Below are 19658 nucleotides of genomic sequence, written 5' to 3'. Positions count from 1 at the left end.
CAGAGTTCAAATATCCTTCTAGCCAGGCTGACCATAGAAATGACTGACTAAACTTTTAGAGGTTCGAAACAGTAATATCACAACATTCCAACGTAGAAGTGAGGAACTAAGCAACAGCACTGCCATCTATAATCACATCCATCCGTATTCCAATGAATCGAAGTGCTAGAAGGTAATGAAAATGGGAGAGAAGAGGTATTCTCTTTTCTCTGCTTTAACCCAAGTGTATTGTAATCTTGATATATGAAGAATTTAAGTAGTGGTCTCCCAAAAGCTATTTCAAAATCATATCTGAATAAGAAAACCCATTTTATTCAGACAACTACAATGAATCGTTAAAAATCTGGAAATATCATTCATGTTATATATTTGGATAAAGTATTTGGAAACAGGTTAGGTATGTTCTGTTCCCACCATTTGTTTGTTATATTAACAAATACATTTATGAGGAAACGAGGAAGCCAGTACACATCATGACCATCAAAGAAGAAAAGCCCTACTAAGTGCTTCTGCTTTGTCTCTCCCAAAACTCAAGTTGAAATTTGTGTCCACAGGTAACAGTGATAAGAGGTAATTAGAGCCAGATACTGGAAGCTCACACTGTTGTGCCAAGTCGCAAGACCACCCCCTAGAAGACCACCGAGATTCAGACACTCCGAAATGCAAAAGCAAGGCAAGGCTTTATTTAACGAGCTGCCAACTCGGGCCTAGTCCTACCCACCAACACAGCGGAGGTTAGGAGGGAGCCCCGAGCTGTGATTACACAGGGCTTATAAAGGCAAAGAACAAGGTTACAACAATCAGCTGTGCAAGCAAGATTAGAACACAGGTACAAATCTGATTGGCTCAGGGTTCGATTCTAAAATGGGGTTCACGTGTCTGGCACTTCAACACGTGTCATGCTAGCTACTCAGGAAGCCGAGACCTAAGGATCACAGTTCGAAGCCAACCCAGGAAGAAAAATCCCAGAGACTTTCATCTCCAATCAACCAGCAAAAAGCTGAAAGTAGAAGTGTGGCTCAAGTGGTAGAGCTTCAGCCTTGACCAAAAAAGTAATAAGCAAGACCAAAAGGTTGAGTTCAAACTCCGATATGAGCATAAAAATAAATACAAATAAACAAAGAAGAGGTAATTCGGTCAAGGGGGCCCTAGTTCATAAATGGTTTAACGTCTTACTTAAGAGACTGGGTTAGGCTTTTTGAGGCTGGATTAAGTCTCACAGGACCAAACTGGTCATATAGGACTAGATTACTTCCGCCTGAGACTAGTCTGTGACTAGCAAGCCAGGCATCTCCCCTGAGTCCCTCTTGCTTCCTTCCTCCTCATGTGATCTCTTCCATCATGAAGCCCTCATCAGAAACAAAGGTAAATTCCAGTACCTTCTTTCGGGACTCCTACAACTACGATCTAAATAACCTTCTTTATAAATCATCCAGACTCAGATATTTTCTCACAGCAACACAAAAATGGACACGGACATAAGTTTTCAAGATCTTGCAGGAGAAAAATGAACAAATCTTTGGTCAATTCAGTGGCCACAGCACAGTGTGTTACAACACTGATATAATATGAGATTGGATGATCAGATTAGATGATCTCTTAGTTAGACTTATTTATCTAACGCAATTTTAGATATACTAGATGTTATTTTTGTCAGGATAGGATGCCTCAATTTTCCTGAATGGAAAAATATTTTTATTAGGAATAACAATTGTTACTGGTTATGGTTTAAAAAAGACATGGTTTTTTTCCCCTTTGATAGCTATAAAGAAGCCAGAAAGATACAGGTTCGACAAGAAAACACACAAATGAACAAATATATAAAATTCCCTTACTAAAGGCAATAGCCAATAAACCTTGTTTTGTAGGTACCAACTTTATAATCAACCTTACAGGAAAGAAGCACTTTTCTAAATCTCAAAATAACATGTTAAATACTGTTGGAGATCAATAGAATTTATGGTAACATAAGTCACATGTAACAAATGTTTATTACTTCCCACAATCCTGAATTTTTTTTCTGACAACACCCTGAAAAGCAAAGAGCATGAAAACTGGAAGAATGCTAGTATTGTTCATCATTTTTTGTTTTTATTTCATTAATTATTCTTCACTACATTTCATTTTTGCGGCCATAAGCTCTTTGCCAAGCTTCATATATCTTTATATTATTTGTAATATAAATTATGAGCTAATGCTTTAACAGCCATGATTATTACAGAGCATGAATAATAATTTTTTAAAAATCTAATCTGTGAGTTCATTTAAAGAAAAATTATGGTAATGATGATAGTTAAAATGTGGAGTTTACACTGGGCGATAGTGGCTCATGCCTATAATTCTAGCTACTCAGAAGGCTGAGATATGAGGATTGAGGTTCGAAGCCAGTCCAAGCAGGAAAAGTCTGTGAGAGTTTTATTGCCAATGAAGCACCAAAAAAGCTACAAATGAGGCTGTGGCTCAAGTGGTACAGTGCTAACCTTGAGCAAAAGAAGCTCAGGGACAGTGGTCAGGCCCTGAGTTCAAGCTCCAAGACCAGGACACACACTCAAGAAAAAAAAAATGTGGAGCTCATGTAGAAATATTTTAGACTTTCCATAGAACTGTTTGCCGTAAACAAGTAGAAAGTTCTTCCACACTAATGCGAACCCAGCCATCTCTTCCTTAGTAAAACGTGCAGACAATTTTTACTCGACTTTGATCTAAGAGTGAAATTTAATAAGGTCTGGCATTTTTTTGAATGTATGTACATTAGGGTTCCTCCCCATCAATTTAAAATAAGTACAATATTTGTTTCTATAGCTTTCCAAATATACACATCTTGACAAATTGGTTTGTGATGATATGAAACCAGGCAGTTTGCCCATAATTGGAGACATTTTGCCAACAAGTCATGCACGCTGCCAAGAGAAGCGGCAGCAACACAACTCCCAATATGAGCGGATGATCCGTGTGTAAATATCCAGGCGTTCTGCCCTTTCTGTGGTATGAGGCCCCCACCCCATGTGGCAGGCAGATACCTTAATTAATCACAGTGCCTGAGATGGCTGTCCTCACAGACAATGGTTACCCCAACGCCCGGCTCAGTCCCATCCTCCCCCCACCCCTTCTTTAAGCATTCTTCAGGCTTTTTGCTATGATCATGTTGTTTAAAGGTGGAGCCACCAAGAGAATTGGATCTCCATGACAACTCTTAATTCTTTTGCAGGCCACTCCACAGGATTTATACTGACATTAAATTTGTACATTTCTCTATAGCTAGGTTTAGCATTCATGGTGTGAACGCATACATACGGTGTCATACTCAAACTCTATCGGCATTTGGACTCAAGAAAACCAATGTCCTTTAGAAATTCATAGAGCGTATGTTGTGGGCAAGAAATTAAACACCTAAACTAAGAATTGTTCCACAGATTACAAAAGGATGATTGATCCATTCTGTGTGTGTGTGTGTGAATGCTGGAGCTTGAACTTGGGGGCTGAACACTCTTACCCCTTAGCTTTGTATGTGAACCTGTCAATATTTAAAATTTCTCCCCTGGACTCCTGCCCTCTCCATAAGAGATCTCCCATCGGGCACTGACATGACAGTCTCCATCAGTGTGCCATCTGCCCCCAATGACCTCCCATAAATAAGAGGAGCCTACTGAAGAGGCTGGTGGCAGAGTGAGTAGATAATTGGGTACAATGTTTTCAGAGTACCCTCTTTCTCCAGATACTTCTAACATACTCCTATGTTCATCCATTCTCAAGAACCACTGCTTTTTTAAAACTCTATTTCTTGCCAATAGCTGCTTTTGTAAAGTCAACAGTGATTTTCTCTCATGTTCCTCTTTCTTTTCCGTCACATTTTCTGATAAAGGTTTGAGAGCTGATGTCATCTGACAAGGATAACACACAAGGTACATCTTGCTAAGCACTCGGGGAGCTAACTCAATTAGTGATTTGAAACGCTTTAAAGAAAAAATATACATCTCCATTTACTTGTTCCGAGAAGGCACATTACACTCACAAAATGTGGATATTGTTGTAATGCATCGATTAATTTACAGTGACAACATGATGTGTAGAATGAGAGAAACCAACGTCTACTGATGTTGACATTGTCCTTGGGCCTCATTAGCTGGGAACAAGCATGGGTTGGGAACCAGCTCCATGAAAGAGCCAGGGAGGCCGTGGGCTAGAGCATCATAGGCTAAATGAACACTGTCCAAAACTCTAAGACGGTGGCCTTCAGCTTCTTAGGAAAAGTCATGGAGGCTAAAGAACTACCAAAACAGTGAATCCAATCACAGAGAGTGAAGATTTCCCTTATCAATATACTAAAATGTAAAGGAAAAGAAGTGGATCTTTGAGAAGTAAAAACAAATCCATCCTCGATTACAACCATCTGAAGAATCTGTATGAACCTTCCAGTAATGTGTGAAGTGTGTAGCAAATACTCAGTGGCTTGTGTTTCAGTAATCACAAAAGATATGCAGAATGCTGACACCCAGGAAGAAAGGAAAAATTATATAAATGATTCTATCATACTAAAGATAAGCATTGTTAGCATCCAACCAGTTTACCTCTTATGTATGTGTATATACATATATATGTATGTATGTATATACGTATGTAGAGAATATATATAGGCACTATATATATATTTAAATTAAAATATATACTCTAAGATATGGCAGGGCATTTTAAAGTCTTTGTAAGCCTCAGATATATCAATGAATATTTTAGAAATGGAAGTGTGCTAAGAGATTTACCTTGTATTTGTCACACACACACACACACACACACACACACACACACACACATATTTTCCTGGGTTTCTTTTCCTAATAAAATTCTTCAAGGTAAACTGCCAATCTTTGGTGGGTTTTGAGGGATTTTATTTTTAATCCAACTTCTTTTTTTTTTTTGGCCAGTCCTGGGCCTTGGACTCAGGGCCTGAGCACTGTCCCTGGCTTCTTCCTGCTCAAGGCTAGCACTCTGCCACTTGAGCCACAGCGCCGCTTCTGGCCGTTTTCTGTATATGTGGTGCTGGGGAATCGAACGGCCTCGTGTATCCGAGGCAGGCACTCTTGCCACTAGGCTATATCCCCAGCCCCAATCCAACTTCTTTATATCACTATCAAGTAACTCATTCTAGACCAAAGAACATCCGGCCATGACTTTCTCATGCTTTTGGTGCCATGAGCTATCTCATTCTGCTACAGACAAGGATGGGTTATGAGACAGATGAGGAAAGGTTTTCATTATGGGATAGATGGTCCTTGCCTAGGCCCTCCAGTCAAGTAGTTACACATACAATTTAATATGCTGCCTAGGCATATTATAGTTGTCTAAGAATATGGACTGTGTGTGTCAGCTCTTTCCACTAAATAATAATGTTGTACTTTGTCTCTCTAAACAATTGGCTGCTACAATGACAACTGATTAGAGCAAAAACAATGAAGCTTTCTTCTGATGGATCCTTAATAGGTTTTAAATAATAAAAATTGGAATGTGGCAGGCTCAAAAACCATAGCAATTACATTCCCCTTGTTTGTAATGGAATCCAAATTCCTACTTTAATTCCATGCTGTGTGTTTAAATTTTAGTTCACTGAGGCTTACTGATTAGATCAGATACATCTTGTAGTATTCCTTTCAATATCTAGCTAACTAGGGTACTGGATTGAGCAACAATTCCCTCCAGAGCCCCGATGTAGCATCTGGAGAAACAGCTGCTCAACTTCCTGTTGGAGAAATATTCACGGAATGAAATGTCTGTGTTTAAAACCAGATATTGATTTTTTTTTACATCCTGTTTTCAATTAATGAAAGGGCATGTTACCTTAAGAAATTGTGAAGTATTTTAATGTTTGTATTTTCATTTTGCATAACAACATTTCTTCAGCTGTGGATGTCGCCCTGATCGCCGCCCCAGCCACAGCCTGAAGAAATGTGTCCTCTAACGTCTGCGAAGATCACATCTCAGCGGCACAAGGTGGCTGTCTCACAGATCACACGCTCCCCGCTCTACACACCAACGTTCTCATAGCCAAACTCTGGTGGCTCATTCCTGTAATCCCAGCTACTCAGGAGGCAGAGATCACACACACACACACACACACACACACACACACACACACACACAGTTTTCTTAGCTTCCCTCATCCAGTGACTCTTAAACTCCAAAACAATGGCTGCATTTTCTCTCTGCATTTAATTTAAAGTCAAGTCCCCAAAGTTCCTCTTCATGGCAGATCCTCCAATCTGCCACTGTGACACATTGCAGCTGCAGCTGGACCAGTCACTGTCCTGACACCCAAGTTCACAAGCACATCTGACACACAGGAGGAATTTTGACGACGATATTTACATCCGCTCCATAAAGGCCCTTCCAGCATTCTTAGACATAAAGCTGACGTGGGTGAAGCCAAGAGGAAGAGCACTTCCCTCCTCTCAACGCCCACTGAGCCAGTGCTCGCATCCTCCCTCCCTCAAGCTGAACCATGCCCTGCCTCTACCTAAGGCCAAAGTCACTTTGGCCCATCTGCCTTCTGGACCCCAACTCTCCTCCTTCCCAGTGGTTGTCATGGTCGCTGTATCACTCTTGCAGTCTTGGCTGCCTCTCCCAGCACACATACTCAACTCAATGTCTCTGGTTGTCTTTGGGTAGCTTCCATCTCTTGGTGTTCATCCTCTACCCTCACAGTTGCTAGTCCTCCGTCGGCTGTGTAAGTGCTGTTGTCGCAGCTCTCCGCCTTTCCTCTTCTTTGTCTACACCCTGACTCCTCCACACTGCCCTGACATTTCCTGGAAGAGGTGGTTGGTTGGTCTGTTTGCTTGTTTGTGAGTCAGGCTCTTGTTATGCTGCCCAGTCTGGCCTGGGGTTCACAATCCACAGTCTCTACTGCCGAGATTACAGGCAAGCACCACCACACCAGGCTATTTCTGTGGATTCACTTAACACTTTGGTTGTTTTCATTGTCAGATCTTCCTTTATATCCAGTTAGGCCCAGGCTACCACCTCCCTACTTGCACTTGATCGGCATGTGGTGGGACGGCAGGCAAATGCTGCCGTAAACTTCTGTGCTTGCACTGTAGCTGGGATAAAAAAAGAAAAGAAAAGAAAAGAGAAGAGCACACCACTGCCTCTAGCCACCATGTTTCCTCCAATAGCTAATGTAATAACTGCATGTCCTTGCCCCCCACCACCAGTGGAGAGGTAGTCTCCTGGATGTTTTATGCTTTGGTTAGCCTTAAGTCACAATCCCATGACCAATGCCGCCCAAATAGAATTGGACATGTTTTAATGAAACTTTTGAATCTGAAGTCCACTTCCAAATATGATGTCTTCTTTCTTAACACCCTATCCTTTGTTCTAGAGACATGGACAAGTCTCCTCCTCCACAAAACACTCCCAACGCCCAGCTCATTGCATTCCTCCACAAGAATCCCTCCTTCCTTCATTCTGCCTTTCTTGTTCTCCTTTGCTCTCTTTGTCCTATATATCTACACAAGCTGAGCTGTGCAAATGTGTTTCCACTTCTCTTCTTTGTGTGACATGGTAAGAAGCTTTGCCTTGTTTCTCAAATCACATTTAATGGATCTATTGTTTTGATAGATTGGACCTTTGTAATCCCTATCTTGGTGCTAGAAAATAGCTTTGATCAGCTTATTCTTTTCCAGTGACTGGGTTGAGTTTACATTATGGTTTCTATTATGAATACACTATAACACTAGCTTTACATGCATATCCAATTGCTACATGTTTAAAACAACAACAATAACAAAAACCTCCTATCACTCAAATCACATACAACTTGGCTATTTTCTTTACTGGAAATAGCCACTTTGGTTTATATGAACGTTGTCCCTGGGAGTTTTCAATAGAGGTACTGACTTAATTTTTCATTCTAAAATCAATTCTTTTGCCAACCCTCTCCTTCTAGTTCTTGAGCCAGGAAATATGCCAAGATTTTTAGAAAATATGCTTACTTATTCTCCAAATGTACTTGGAAGAAGATTAAAGTATAGAAAAATAAAAGCATATGAATATGGCTGAGAGATATATTCAATTCATTTATTTGTCAGTTCTAAGCAGTAAAAAGAGCAAGGAAGAAAAGGAGGACTGAGGGAGGGCAGGAAGGCCGGCAGACAGGTGAGAAGACAGGCTGGAAAAGTTGGGGTAGCAATTTCAATGTTTCTCAAAATTACGCCTATCTTGTACTTACTCAATTATTGAATTACCTTCTTATTAAACATGTAATAAATATCAATTTGAGTTTCGATTTGATGAGGGTAATAACATAATTTTCTTAAAGGAAAAGTCCTATTACAGATATTGGTACTGTATAGGCCTAAGAACTATTCATTGGAAGCCACAATGTTAGGCAAGCAACTGGGTGGGTATTGATACACAGTGTTCAGTGAATGTTAGTTTACCTCAGTCAATGGTCCAGTGGACAATATACCCAGTGACCTAAGCAAAAACTCCTTCAACTTAGTCATCATCTAGAACATTCACAGGCACTGACACACCCTAAAGACTGGTATGAAGGTGCCTGCTGAGTTTTCTTCTCCTTTTTTTTTTTTTTTCCAGTCCTGGGGCTTGAACTCAGGGCCTGAGCACTGTCCCTAGCTTCTTTTTGCTCAAGGCTTTAGCACTCTACCACTTGAGCCACAGTGCTACTTCTGGCTTTTTCTATATATGTGGTGCTGAGGAATTGAACCCAGAGCTTCATGTATGTGAGGCGAGCACTCTACCACTAGGCCACATTCCCAGTACTGAGCTTTCTAATTTTAAAAAAAAGAAAGAAAAGCAAGCCAAATACTGGTGGTTCATGCTTGTAACGTTAACTGCACAAGAGTGTGAAATCTAGAAGATGATAGTTCAAGTCCAGCTGGGCAGAAGGATCTGTGATACCCCCATCTCCAAATAACCTACAAATTGCTTGACTGGAGGAACGGCTCAAGTAGTAGAGCTCCACCCTGGTAAACCAGCCAAGTGGGAACATAAGGCCCTGTCAAGAGAAAAAGACAGACAGATAGATATATAGACAGATTATTAATAACTTTCAACAGAGGGGGGATTCAGATTGTGTGATAGAATGTTATTTTTATTTGGGCTTAAGAATTTTGAAAAGTTTACTTTTCCTCTCAGAATCTCTAAGGCAATTTCAAAAGACAATTTAACAATTTTTAGGAAATGGAGGAGAGAAGCAGTTAAAAACCAATATAGATCAGTAATGACAATTGCTTCCTTGGGTTGTTAGGAAAATTAAATGGAATTTGCATACAGCTTTCCCTGATGACTGAAGCACTTAGTTGTTTTGGATCTTTTTCTTCTTCTTTCCTTTCTTTTCACGTTGGAAGGTTAACACACTGTCTTGATCCCACGCTCACCATCTTTGCACCATACCACACATGCTCGGGTTCAAGGAATAAAATTCTAAATGTTCCTGAAAACAAAATGGTAAACTGTGAGTAGCCACTTAGAATGGTTGTGAAAATAACACAGTATTTCTTACCCTGAGCAGTAGTGAGACCAAATTCTTGCTTGCGATTGTGGGCAGGTATTATTTTGGTAGCAAAAAGAGTTGCCCTATAATTGGACAGCATTATTTAAAACAAAAGTACTCAAGTAAAAATATATATATTATTGTTCCATGGGGGCGGGTGCTAAATTCTATAAAGAAATAGTTAAGCCATTGTTTAAAGACTTCCATGTACCAGAGGTCTCCATAAAATATGGAATAATGGCAGTAAGCCAAACATAACGAATATGTATTATAAGTCCATGGGGGTAAATCATGCTGGAGACTCACTGGAGAATACTAGCACAGACTCAACTCCAAAAAAATGCAAATAAATTCTTCGACGGAGTCTAGAGTAGGTAGTTACAGGCATAGTAACTAATGCATTGTTACTGACAGAGTCGGAGGACAGTAGGTAAAATGCAGTGAGCACTCAGAAATGCCTCGCACTTGACTCACAGACATATTCTGGGGATTCGAACACACAAATTTCCACCTTGAAACACATATGAAGTCAGGGTGGAGAACAACAGGCAGAGAACTACAGTCAGTTTTGATTGACAGATGGATGCCATCGGATAGAAATACAGCTATTGTGCCTATGGTATTAGCCACAACTCCACGCCATTTTACCCAAGAAAGCAGTGACCGGCCATTTGAGAAAAGATGGAGTGTGATGCATGAGAACCTGCTGAAAAGTTCCAGCGCCCAAATTCAGGAGAAAATGGATGGAACCTACAGGTGTGGGCTCCATGAAGGATGCACCCACCGGCCACAGGACTCTGAGGCCAGCGGGGACACAGGTGGAGAAGAATGGAGTATAAGACACACCGGTAACTAGTGGAAAGACCGCCTTACTTGAAAGTGTCCAAAAATCTGGATGAATTCTGTTTATAACCCTAGGACTTTGTAGAAGGCAACACAGAAGAGTGGTGATCTGGGATAGTGGATGGAAGAAATCTCTAAGCAGAAAAATATCAAAGGAGCTGCTTTTCCTAACTACACAGAATTAAAAAAAAAAAGAATAGAAATTATTTAGCCAAAATTTTTCATTTAGAAGGAAGCAGGCAGCTGGGCACCGGTGGCTCACACCCGTAATCCTACCCAGGAGGCTGAGATCTGAGGCTCATGGCTTGAAGCCTGCCCAGGCAGGAAAGTCCCCGAAACTCTGATCTCCAATGAACGACTCAGAAAAAGCCAAAAGTGGTGCTGTGACTCAAGTAGTAGAGCACTAGCGTTGAGCACAAAGAGGCTCAGGGACAAAGCCCAAGGCCTGAATTCAAGCCCCAGGACCAGCCCCCAAACCCCCAAGGGTCTGGAAAACTGTTAGCATGCTAAGAAGAGAAAAGCAAGGATATAGCCCAAGGATTTGAAGTTGAAGGCAAACTCTGTTCATGGAGATGAGGGGATGACCTCAACATCGTCTCAGAGACCCTCAGGGCCTTCACCCTGGCCCCAAGCTCAGAGCCTCTGAGTTTTGACAGTAGAATGGTTGCGGGGGAGGGGCTCAGGGTGGCCATAGACCCCCAGGGCCCATTTCAGCTTGGCATGTCTCACAGCACGCCTCGGCAATCCCAGCCGTGGCTCTGTAGACACGGGTTCAGCTTGGACCACCAATCTACCTGACACAGTGAGAAACTGCCAGTACCGGCATGTGTTTGCTGATACTAGGACTTGAATTCAGGGCCCGGACACTGTTCCTTAGCTTTTCTGCTCAGCACTGGTGCTCTAAATGTACTAAGCCACAGTTCCAGTTCTGGCTGTTGTTGTTTTTATGCTGGTTAACTGAAGATGCCAGTTTCACAGTCTCTCTTGCCTGGGGTTGGCTTCAAACCATGATCCTCAGACCTCAGCCTCCAGAGTGGCTAGGATTAAAGATGGGAGAGCCACTGGCAGCCCAGCCGCGTGGTTCTAGCTCTGCAGGCTTCGCATGAGCTTTGGAGGCCCTGCCTCCTCCACCTCAATTACAAAGGATGCCACCATGCCATGTGGATGCCTGACGCAGGGCAGACCAGGGCACCGCTCGGAGGGGCGGCCAGGACAGGGCCGCCTGGAGACCTCAGGCAGGAAGGCCCAGAGGGTGCGGCACCAGCCTGAGAGAGACACGGGCACCGAAACCCACTCAGGCAGGGGCCCTGCCACGCAAAGCCATTAAGATGGGGTCACTTGGAACTCTGAGAGCCCGACCTTGACCCCAGTGTGTCCCGACAGTGGGACACGGAGTCAAGAAAACATATTCTGGATCTTTGAGATCTAATGATTGCTCATGGGGTTTTGGCCTGACTTGGGGGCCTCCTCCTCCATCCTCTGTCCTGCTGTTCCCTTTTCAGATAAAAACGCCAGTCCTCTCTCTGGCCCCAGATTGTATTTTGGAAGCACAGAAATTGTTTGACAGACATCACAGGTTCACAGCTGAACAGCAAGTGGCCTCAGGACTCAACCTGTCTTGGAGTGTCACCCAAATCTGAATAAGATGAGAGATGACACTCTGGACTTGCACTTTTCCAGCTACCGAACACTGGGAACTACTGAGAGGGAATGAAATGTATTTCATTTTGGGATCCCAAGAGAGAATGTTATGATTTAACTATGGCTCCTCCACAACTCAGTTTGACATACAGACCTTATAGTTGATTCTTGTGTTAAATGTGGTTCCCATACATAAACCTGTTGAGACTGAAGTTCCAGCTTTGCTTGGTTTACTGGCTCTGTGGCCTTGGGAAAAATTACCCAAAGCACATCTTTACCTCAGACTTCTTATCTGTAAAAAGGGAATATGGCCTAGTGTTAGAGTGCTTGCCTTGCATACATGAAGCCCTGGGTTCGATTCTTCAGCACCACATATATAGAAAAAAAAAAAAAAACAGAAGTGGCTCTGTGGCTCAAATGCTAGAGTGCTAGCCTTGAGCAAAAAGAAGTCAGGGACAGAGCTCAGGCCCTGAGTTCAAGCCCCAGGACTGGCAAAAAAAAAAAAAGGTGGGGGGGGGATAAACTACAGAAGGAGAAACTGCATAGGAACATTGTGAAGATCAAATGGGAAAGTATATAAAAAGTGACATGAGTTGTCCTGGCACATATTAAATGTCCTATTATATGCTGGCAACTTCATTTTGTAATGACATTCTGGAACTGATTCACGAATGTAAGCTTTTTTCTCTAGCATTAACTTGAAAGCAGTTTCACTGTAAGTCACAAACCTCTCCTTTACGTCCCTACCCCTGCATACTATCTACCTGACAACTCTGCCTACCTTATACCTAAGAAGAACTTGCCAAGTGCTGGTGGCTCATGCCTACAACCCTAGCTGCTCAGACGGCTGAAATCTTAACATCACTGATTAAGGACAAGCTCAGTAGGAAAGCTCATGAGACTCATCTCCAAATAACTACTCTCCCTATCTTAAAAAAACAAACAAAATAATCCAGAAATGGAGCTTCAGCTCAAGACGTAGAGTCCTATCCTTGAGCTAAAAAGCTCAGGGACAGTGCTCAGGCCCTGATTTCAAGCCCCAGTAATGGCATATGCACACACATACACAGGCACATACAAAAGACGTGTGTTCCTCCAACGTAAGTCCCTCTCTCAACTTTCTTGTGTGGTAGAGGTTACCAAACTGACTCTGCAGATGACAAAACACACTACAAGGATTATATAAGGTCAAATGGGGAGCTGGGATTTCTACCCAGGTTTTTGCCACTTGGAGCTTTCTCAGTCCTTAGTTCTTGGCATGGCATTCGTGCATATCATACCAGAAGAAGAAAAAAAAGACATACCATATGGTCTGAGAAGCCAGGCATTGTCGAGGTCAAGTAGCCATAATTTTATGGGCTTTAAACTGATGTCTGCACAACCCCATACCATTCTGAACTATTCTTCTCTTTTTTTTCCTTTTGATAAAAGGTAAAAGAATCTCTCAAGGAAGAAAAATAAGTATCTCCAGAGACAAAATCATGAGTCACAAATGTATATCAAATATATCTGATAGAGAATATGGCACAAACACTACGTGTCTACAACAACAACAAAAATGATAGCATTTGTGCAGAAGAGATCATCAAAACATCTTTGTATTTTGTCTGGCAGCATACCATATGCTAACACGTATGGGATAAGTTCATTAACCATAGTTTGATTAGCTTTAATTGCAGGGATAGGTGGGTGGTTATTAGTTTTAATTGCGGGAATAGATGACATTCCCCTCACAATTCAGAGGAGGAAAACATGATGAAAAGAAAATCTTAATTCAAATACAGTATCATTTTCGCATTTGCATGTGCCTCCACAAATTGCTACGCCAAATATATTTCTGCACAAGATAATCTTATTGTACCTACACAATTGTCCCAGATAAATGATTTGCACTGCTTTATCCTAACGAACTCAGGAATGTCCTGAGTAACAACAAAACCACACCCCAAGATTAACTTCTGATCAAAGGAAACTTGTCTTCCCAGATTTGAGAATGACAGAGATGTTGACATTTCAAACTGGACAGATTACAGGATCCTCCGACTCTCCCTGAAAGTGAGAAATACCATGTGGAACCAACTGGTACATCTTCATAGTTCATTCAGTCTTTGCAGGTATGAAAATGCATTGCCCACTCATTTATTCACTCATCCACTCATGAATTCATTCATTCAACAATATGACTGAGCAGCAACAAGGAGCCAAGCAAGGACTAAGGAAATGGGTTCAGGGCCTGGTGGAGTCGTCCAAAACACAACACCACACCATATCCATGGGTGACGTTCTCCTAAAGAACACGAGGTCATTCTCAGATGCCACCTGTTCCTCCAACCTCCAACCTCTCACCGGGAATGGTTGGGAATGCTCTCCCTGAACACTTTTATAGATGGAAGGTGGAAGAGGACAATGACTTAGACAGCTCCACTCCCTGGGGCAACCAAGATTGGATTCAGGGCTTCTGATTTATAGGAAACCCTTTCAAATAAATCCAGAGGTGTATTCTTCACTCAGAATGGTTATTTGTGGAAACATCATGTGTGGATAAACCTCCCAAACCAAGCTGAAGATTAACTTCCAACAAGAACTGACTGAGCTGAAAGCAACATAAAGGAATGCGCACTGAATAGATGCAGATCACCCTCGCAGCTCGCTGCTCAAATGAGAAACAGATGAGACTCCACCACCTCCTGTTACGAGGACCTGGAAATAGTTTAAAGTGGAGAAGGTTGGCCAGGAAAGTGTCCACAGTGACATGAACCCACTCTGTCCTCAGAGTAATTCTCAGATGGGCCAGAAAGTAAGGTTTTCATTTAAAATTGTTCAAAATTCCTCTTAAATTAAAAATAAAGACACCTCAGTGGGGCAGCAAATGCTCTGGAATGAGACTAGAATCCATTATCCAGAAATTCAGATGAAAGTCTAAGCCAAGCTTCCCCCCTTTCTTCTTTCCTTCTTTCTTTTTTTGGTATTAGAAATTGAGCCCAGGGACTCCCCGATGACTGGCAGGTACTGTACCACTTGAGCCATGCCCCCAAGCCCTGTTGTTTGAATTAGTATCTGAGATAGAGTTTCACTAATCATTCCTGGGCTGTCCTTGAACACATGATTCTCCTGCCTCCCCCTCCTGATTGGAGATATATGCCACCATACCCATCTTATTCTTTACCAAAACTTACCAGTGAGCTTTACGAAATATATGTACTTCCCAATTTAAGAAAAACTTCATGCTGCCCACCAGTGTCATGAATGTTTCTAAATACACTCATGAGGCTCAGAAGTACTTGAAGCCAAAAGCTAACGTGCTGGCCCTGTGCTGGGGGAAGCTTCAGTTTCTGGATAGAGGGACCAAGGCCATGTATTGAAAGTATGAAGTTAAATTCCAACTAGAAAGACTGAAGAAGCCATGGAAAGCTCTGAGGTATATATTCTAGGCTTTGCATCAGACAAAGCCAGAAGCAGAGGTCTAGGAGAGCTGTAATCACCAGCCTCCAGCTTGGGTGTCAACAGGGGTTACAGGGGTCATGACTTCTTACCGGCTTAACTACACAATTGCTTCATCTGACTAGGCCATCCTTCAAGTTCCTGCCATGTGAAATGTCAAATTCTTACTTATTTCTCTTCACCAATACCTGACAGCTTTTTCACGTTAAGTTTGCCTTCAGGGTGGGCAAAGACAGTCATAATATTCAAGGTAGATATATAACAACAGAACCTGGTAACTTGAGATGGATAGGGTCGGGAGAGATGGGGAGACCGATGGAAGGGCGGACATTGATCAAGATGCTTAGGATAAAAAGAAAATCAAATGAAGTTAAGTAAGTCAGGTTGAGAGAGACTAATATTGCATGGCTTCCCTCATATATGGAAGCAAGAATTAGCCTATAATCCTACAAGTAAACACACTGGGTGATATGCAAATGGTTACAATTCTATTAACTGAAACATGTTACATTAAAGGGAGACCTCAAATAGTGTAATTCCTCAGAAAGGCAAAGTCAAAGCTCAAGAAAATAAGCACCCAGAAATGGGTACTTGCAAGAGATGGGGCAGGGCCAAGTGGAGAGCAAGGGACAAATGAAGAGAAGTCAGGAAGAGTGTAGTCAAGAATTCAGTGGATGTCCTACAAAACTGAGCCAAGGGAAGGAAGGACGAAGTAGGCTGGGAGGGATGGGGGAGAATGTGGAAAGGGGTGGCATTGATCAAGATGCACTGTATTCAAAAACCGCTTTGCTGAATGGCAACTCCTTTGTACAACTACTTAAATAAAAAACAAATAAACAAAAGACATGCATTGTACTCATAGGTTGACAAATGGAATTGAAACCCCTTGGTACAACTACTCACATTTTTAAAAATAATTAACTCTCATCTTCTATTCAGTGGGAATGAAAACAGTTATTCATAATCATCATGACATTTGGCTGTAACCCAAAGAACTGTCACAAGATGTGTGCAAATGAATGTTTGGGAACTAGCAACTGTGCCAGGCAAGTATAAAAATGATTCCATTAGTCTAAAATCCTGCAGCCAAAAAGGAGGCATGCCAGGATCTGAATCCGGGACTCTGCATCTATTGACCCCGTGGATACTGCTTTTCTGCTGCTGAATCCTAACAATCTTCAGGTAATGGAGATGTCGTGCTGCTGGGACCATGCAGAATGGCATGTTGAGAACCTCCACGCAAGGCTCCTGTACCAGTCCGTGCACCCCACCCTTCCACCTGCCACTGTGTGAGCCCTACAGCTGCCCCACACCTCCCAAGAGAAGCCGCACGACTCTGAGGTCACGAGCACAGCAAAGCCTTCAAGCACCTGGTCTAGGCTGCGCTTTGCACGCGATGTGGGAGACGTGGTTGGACTCTCATTTCCCATGCTGACCGTATTGCTATAAACGCCACGCCCACTTAGCTATCGTCAATTGAGACAGTGCACAAACGAATGCACTCATCAAAACGTGAACGATTTACAAAAGAAGCCAAGGCGGAACTGCAGTGAAAGCCATCACGTTTATTGAAGGGTGGACAGCTGTTGGCGAATCACAGCGCTGTGTGGGTATACATGGCGTGGCTCATGAGGATGTCTCAATTAGGCTTTACATAGTCTTCACGTACAGTCCCCTTTTATAAAAAATAACTGAAAGGAAAGGACAAAGGCGTCAATATGAAATGACCTTTATGAAACAAAGGGTAACTTTCCACTAGGGTGAATCTGTGTTTGGCTACTTAGATAAAGCACAAGTTGTTTTCTTAGACTCTCACAGAGATTATTAGCACATGGAGAAGAACTGTCCATGTTGTAGTAAATCAGTGTTTCAGACTATGACCAAAGGAGCAGCCTTTGCTGCAGTCTATAGCCCTGGACCCTGGATCCGCGCAGGATTTCATTTTGGAACAATAAGAAAAAGTTAATCTAATGAAAGGCATGATACAGAGTTTATCTACACAAGATACTTTTCATCTTAAGTGTTTAGAAGTTGATCTTTTGTTTTTGTTGTTTTTGTTTTTGGTCCAGTGGGAGAAATTTTGACAAAATTGGGGGGTGGGGGGAAGGCCCAGCTCTTTCTGTGAAATTTAACCTTATTGTCCTCTAAAAACCATCACTTATAACAACAACAGCAACAACATTTCCAGACCTTAAAGGAGTTTAAAATATTTCAACAAAAAAATCAGTTATGCTGCTTGTTTTTTCTAAACTAGTTATTATTTACCTCAATTTTCTTTTTGTGGAAATATAAAAAATAATGACTAATGAATGATCATAGGCTAGAACATTATTTGATTTTTGTCTCACTAGAGATTTAAAACAGAAATATAACAATCATATAAAGCAGATTTGTAAAATAAAAAACCAATAGTGCAAAATACCTGATGTAGGAAAATCAACAGGTAAAAATAAAATTAAAGAAATTCTGTAACAGAAAGTGAAGTTTGCTTTGCTCTGCACAACTTGTTTGATAATAGAGCATCGCTCTGTCTGTGTGTGTGTGTGTGTGTGTGTGTGTGTGTGTGTGGTTTTATTCTACATCATCAGCTGATCAATTTTAAGAATGTCTTGGCCTGGAGATGAAGCTTGAATGAGAGAACATTGGCTTCACCAACACACACACACACGCGCATGCACGCACGTGTACACACACAAACACACACAATCAGTTTCTAGCCACTTGGTTGGAACTGAAAACAGACAATTTAGTATCAGATCCTCAGTTCCACTTCTATGCTTCTGGCTTCTCCACCTCAAAACTGACATACCATCTATCAGCCTAATTGGAATTTTATGGAAGTGAATTAAATATTACATGAAAGAATTTGTATGTGTCCAACATATTGTCCAGAACTTTATTTTCTTTACCCTCTCATTTTTGCTTTAGCCATGCAAGGGACCTAGGTACAACTCTCAGGCTCTTTACAGAGAGATTCAGGCATGCCCATCTCAGAGCTCAAGCAGGTGCCTCCAGCTGCACTACTGCTGGTTTCTCTGCTCAGAGGAAAGTCCACAATTCACCATCACCTTCATCTTCTCCTGGCTGGATTCATCCCAGAAGCAGCAAGGACTGAATGCCGTTTACACCCCTACTGTGTAAATCACAGGCTGAATGCCAAGGAAAATGCACATCTGCCGCTCACCCGTTGTATACCCCCAAATGTGTAAACCTGAAGCTCTTATGAAAACAAGAATGGGAACTAAACTATGTGTCTAAGAGACTGGTTTTCCATACCTGAAGAGTGTTTGCCATTAAGAAAATGACCAACCGTGTTTTATTTTCCTTTAATCACATTCTTTGCATTTAATCACTACACATTTACTGAACTCCTACTATAAGCAAACACAGTAGCCATCCTAAAAGAAAGCAAGAAGGTTGAAGTCTGTGGATGGCAATAGGGTAGGTCAATAGATAGTTGAGTTGTCTAATCCATTTTAATGTAAGAGGGAATCAAGGTCACTGGATGTTGAGGCTGGAAGGCAGGGAGGTAAAGAGCACCTGCTAGACTGGGAGTGTGTGTAAGCTGCAAAACTCTTAGGCTGCTTCAGAGTTGTAGGAGGTGCTCATTTTCCCCCCACATTATGGAAAGGGGAGTAGAAGTTTTAATAGGTCTCCTAATTGAGATCATTCCCCAAGCTGTACTTAAATATCTAACAGATTCACCATTGGATAGTACTGTTAGGAAAAATTCTAGAATTTGAGTTAAGCTCTGAGTAACTTCAAAGGAAAAACTCAATACTTATTGCTGTTTCTTTTTTAAGACCATGGTACTATGCATTTCTTGAGATTAAGAATGCTTTGAGTTCTCAAAACTATTATAAAGTCAGGTATTTTCCCCCTTCCATTGGTAAGGATGGAACCCTTAAAATTAAGTGAAGAAATATTTCCCTCATATCTTTTTTCCTTTCTCTTACTATTCTTTTTTTCTTTTTCTTTTCTGAGACAGATTCTTGCTAGAGAACAAGGCTGGGCTCTTTGGCCTCTTGAGGGCTGAGATTCTAGGTAGGTACCATCATGCCCAGCTAACAAATATTCCACATGAACAAAAACAGTCTAAATGAATAAAATTTCTTCTTGACTCTCCCCCCCAAATTTAGAGTGAATTGAAGAAAATGTTGTTATTGTCCTCCAAATTCCTAAATATTATGAAATAAAAGTACCCAATTAATCGCTTGACATCCTAGGAAAT

Source organism: Perognathus longimembris, chromosome 9 (assembly GCF_023159225.1).
Source record: "Perognathus longimembris pacificus isolate PPM17 chromosome 9, ASM2315922v1, whole genome shotgun sequence".
NCBI classification, from domain to species: domain Eukaryota; kingdom Metazoa; phylum Chordata; class Mammalia; order Rodentia; family Heteromyidae; genus Perognathus; species Perognathus longimembris.
The sequence above is the reverse complement of the archived record's forward strand: the minus strand, read 5'-3'. Positions refer to the sequence as shown.